This window comes from Oenanthe melanoleuca, unplaced genomic scaffold, assembly GCF_029582105.1.
Source record: "Oenanthe melanoleuca isolate GR-GAL-2019-014 unplaced genomic scaffold, OMel1.0 S420, whole genome shotgun sequence".
Classification (NCBI taxonomy): domain Eukaryota; kingdom Metazoa; phylum Chordata; class Aves; order Passeriformes; family Muscicapidae; genus Oenanthe; species Oenanthe melanoleuca.
The window spans coordinates 1-4161 of record NW_026613069.1 but is presented as its reverse complement, the minus strand read 5'-3'; the positions used below and the strand labels follow the sequence as shown (position 1 = coordinate 4161).

The 4161-nt window shown below is 46.3% G+C and overlaps 1 long non-coding RNA gene across 2 annotated transcripts; it reads left to right on the top strand.

The window, feature by feature from the left end:
• Positions 1 to 1048: 1048 nt before the first annotated feature.
• On the top strand, positions 1049 to 3997 carry LOC130266980 (uncharacterized). 2 transcript variants are annotated; one of them, XR_008843031.1, is made up of 3 exons: positions 1065 to 1840; positions 2481 to 2726; positions 3896 to 3997. It is a non-coding gene; the product is annotated as an uncharacterized LOC130266980 (long non-coding RNA). The 2 variants fall into 2 exon arrangements; XR_008843030.1 differs by lacking the exon at positions 3896 to 3997 and having other exon boundaries at positions 1049 to 1840; positions 2481 to 3238.
• The last annotated feature ends 164 nt before the right edge of the window (positions 3998 to 4161 follow it).

The window sequence follows — 4161 nt, the reverse complement described above, 5'->3', positions numbered from 1 at the left end:
AAATGCCAACCGACAGCCTGCAGAGATGCCTTCAAATCAAAGGTTCAGGTGGGATGAAGTTTTGTTTGGACGAAGGTGGGAGTTTCCAGGGAGCCAGCTGGAAGTGCAGAAGGGATGGAAAGCTTTCCCAGGTGGGTCCCACTGGAGGTGTGCTGAAGGCAGGGATGTGCACCCTTTGCTGAGGGAAAAGAACTTGCTGAGGCTCTGAAAGGAGCTGAGCTGCTGCAGGGAGAGATGTCCTCCCGTGGGCACGGGGAGCTGCCTTGGCACGGGACGGGAGCGCCCCCGGCCCTGCCTTCTCCTGCTTGAAAATATCACCTGGAGCCCCGGCTCAGGGGGGCTAAATCAGCTGGACTCCAGGCAGCTCTGTCAGCTGCCCCCAGGGACATGGGTGGGGCTGGGGGATGAGGGCTTTAGATAGCCAGTTGTTTGGAGCAGATGCCTGTCCCTGTCCCGATGCTGCTGAGCTTCCTTGGACGCTCTGCCCGTTCCTGGCACAGCTGGCGTTCAAGGGGCAGCTCTGCACGGGAATATCCACCCTCCGTGAGGCACTGTGAGGTTATGACATTACATATGAGCATTACTGTAGCCAGCCCAGAGCCGGAGGTTTGTTTTAGAAAGAAAATTCTTGGACTCTGCAAAAGTGAAAGCTCAGTTTCTACAAAAACCATCTGGTTGTGGCATTGCACGCTCCAGACACTCTTCTCTCCTTGCCTGAGCAAAAGGTTTTATCTCCTGTACTAAATCAGGAGAAGCACAAAGACAGAATTCCACATTCACCAAGCATTAAATAAGGGCTTCAAAAGAAAATCAGGGCAGCAGTAACTCTTAAGAGCACTTGGCTTCAGTCTAACAGGCAAGCCTCAGAACAGCTGTTCACCTTTAGTGCTGCAGAGGTACTTCCAAGACTGTCACTAGAGGTCAGACATCTAGGTCTTATCGCCTTTATTTGTGGTGTGAAGATTGCCAGCCCTTAAGGCCAGCAGGGCCTCCTGCATCAGGCAGGGCTCAGTGGTGCCTTTACCTGCGGAAGGTCGGCTGAATCCATACAGGTCTCTGTACTGCAAATGCACGTGAACCAGTGGAAGAAAGCTCTCCATGTGCTTCCTCAGGTACTTCCCAGTGGCACTGCTCAGACACCAGAGCTCCAACTGCAGCAGGTGAGTCCTGGAGTGCTGGATCAGCATGGCCACAATGGCCAGGGAGGTGAGTGAGCACTGGGCAAGGCAGTGAGCCTGCACCTCAACACCACCTGTGAGAGCAAGGACTGGCTCACTCTGGAGAGCCTGAAGGAAAACTCGCTCCAAATCTCTTCTGGCCGATGCTGACATCAATTTCCCCAAAGCCTTAATGTGCTCTGTGGACAGCAGAAGTTCTCCTTGCTGGGGCTGTCTTTGGTGGCTGTCTGTAAAGAGCTGCACCAAAGTTTGTCCATAGAAGCTTAACTGCTTCCCTATTTTAGGGGATTTTTTCAGATTTCTGAGAAGCCAAGCCCATCTCAGGAAGTTGCAGCATGGTTAAAGTGATCTCCTTCAGCTGAGCTGCAGTCATGTACATGTGCAGCTCCTCCAGAGCCTGCAGCTGGTGAGACTTCCTGGGATAGACCTGGCTTTGGTCCTTCCCCCCAGTCTGCAGCTCTTCCAGGACACTTTTGGTGATGGCTTTGAAATACTTGGACAAGACGTGTCTGTGATCTCTCGTTTTCAGCAGCTGGAGCACCCCAGAATGGAGGTGAGCTGACAGGAGCTTCACAGTGACAGGGTTCAGACCAGGCTGAGGAACAGAGCGCAGCTCCAACGCCAGGAACCAGCTCTCCAGTGCAGGATGTCTGAAAATCAAGGTGAGTGCATCCTCCAGGGTCTGTAACAAACAGAGGTAACAGCATGACTGAATGGATAATCACAGTGCAGGGTAAAAAATAAACTCATTCATCTGCCTATTTTCCACATTTTATCAGTTACAATTATTGAACATGAAACTGTCTACTAGCTGACCAGAGGATAAAAAATATTAATGAATTACAAGCACATAAATATCATTCTCTCAACATTTATGCTGTGGGATTTATGCTGTTATACTGAACACTCTGGACGTGTCTAAGCTCGTCTGCAGAGAAGAACTGAGTATTCTGGGGTTCATCAACACACTCTAATCTCCACAAATTCACAGAACAGATGAAAGGAGAAAAAATTCCCTCCTCAGGTACATAATTTTCAATAAGGCTTTACACAGGGCTGAGGGGATGCATTTTTTCCTGAAAAGGTGATCTGATTTGAGACTTCTCCTGACCGTGTTCCAGCTCAGGGGTGGGACTGTGGGTGATGCAGCTGGCTCACATCTCCAGACAGTAGTTTAGCAACCTCACGCTCTGCATTCCTAAGTTCCCCTCCAAGAGCTTGACAACAACTCTCTGATCAGCAAAACTATTCCCCAGAGAATCGGCCAAACCCAAGTTTACTAACATGTGCCTCTGTATGCAGGGATTTGGTACCTTGTCATTTAAAGACACTTCTGTCATCAGAGGCTCCTCATCCATGAAGAGATCCCATCAGCCTGATGCTCCTCCTGCTTCTGCTGCTGCTCCAGCTTTATTTCATTGTCCCGGCACAACAAGATGCTCAGCAGGTCCACACAGAGATCGACAAGCTGAGGACCCAAAGTTTTACCAAGCTATGAAAACAAAGACATGTTGGAAGTGAAGAAAAGAGGAGGATGGGAGCAGACAGGTAATTATACAGCAGGAATAGGAGTTAACTAAGAACTACTTAGATTACAACCTCTTCTGGGAGAAGGAACCACCTCGCTTAATAGGAACCTGATTCTAAGAGAAGTCTCAGGTTGCCAAATAAATAGTGATAGAATTTCATTTACACATATATATATTCATTTATACATTATATATATGACATTTGGAGGTACACAGGCCAGTGAATTTTACTCTCTGCAAAGGCTTCCTGGGGAGACCCAGGAGCTGGATTAAAATCTCGAGGTTATTTGCACTCACACTGATCAGCAAGGTAACCCATGCAAAGTAAATCCAAAGCAAATCCTCAATAATAAGAACTGGCATTTGTTTACAAATTACGTGCAGTTTTGTACGGTGCTGTGCAGCCTCAGAGACAAGCACAGAAAAAAGAGCTACAGAACTGGAACCTAAGTTTGAACAGCTAAGTCATTTGTACCTTCTACATGAAAATAAATCAAACATAACCACAATATTATTACAATATTGCTCTTACCCTGCTGAAGTTCTCCACTGTGGATTTCAGGTATAACAGCACATGCTTTACTCCCAACAAAAGCTGGTCAGGTGGGAGCCAGGAAGCCAATTTTGTCTGAACACCACCTTCCAGTAGGGTATTGCTTCCTCTCTCATAGGCTCTCTTTAGCAAAGTGGTAAATGCAGAATCCAGGGGCACAGCAGGTTCTTTGCTCACCTCCTCGTGATTTTTAAACTGTTTAAAGTGAAAAAAAAAAATCATAAGAGAAAACCAGTGATGAATATGAAACAAAAATCTCCTCAGCTCCCCATGTTTTGAGATGAGCTCTGAGCTGAACTCAGGTGGAGTGTAGTAGTGTTCACTGCTGGCCTTGGAGAAAAACTCACCAAACCCAGCCCAGGGGGCCTGTGATCCCCAACCCAGCCAGAGGCAACTGCAGGCACTCTGAACTGACACATATAATCTGCACAAGGAAAAAAAAAAGGATGCAAAGTAGCCACCTACTCATTAGAACTGATTACCTCTTCTAGATATAGAAAGCCATCCACCCAAGTTTTCTTCTTTTGGCACACTCTGTCACAAATTATAACTGTGTTTGACAATGATCAAATGAGTGTTGATGCCTTTTTTTCTTTCTTTTTTTTTTTTTTTTTTTCCTCTGAAATCTCACCTAGGTGCTTTATCTTTATTAAAAAGGAAAGGGCTGTTTGTTCTAATTGTACTAGAAATAAATCAGGTGGTTGAAGAAATAAGTCAGGTGGTTGCACACCTTGTCTGGCTGTGGTGTCTCCCTTCAGCTCTAGGAATCACGCTTATCAAGGTGTCCTGTTTGCAACACAAGCAGAAAAAGGTACCAAAATTCATCTTGGAACTCATATTTATAGAAAGTGGCTAGATTATTTTTTTAAAGAATCAAAAGATAAAATAACCCAAGTATATT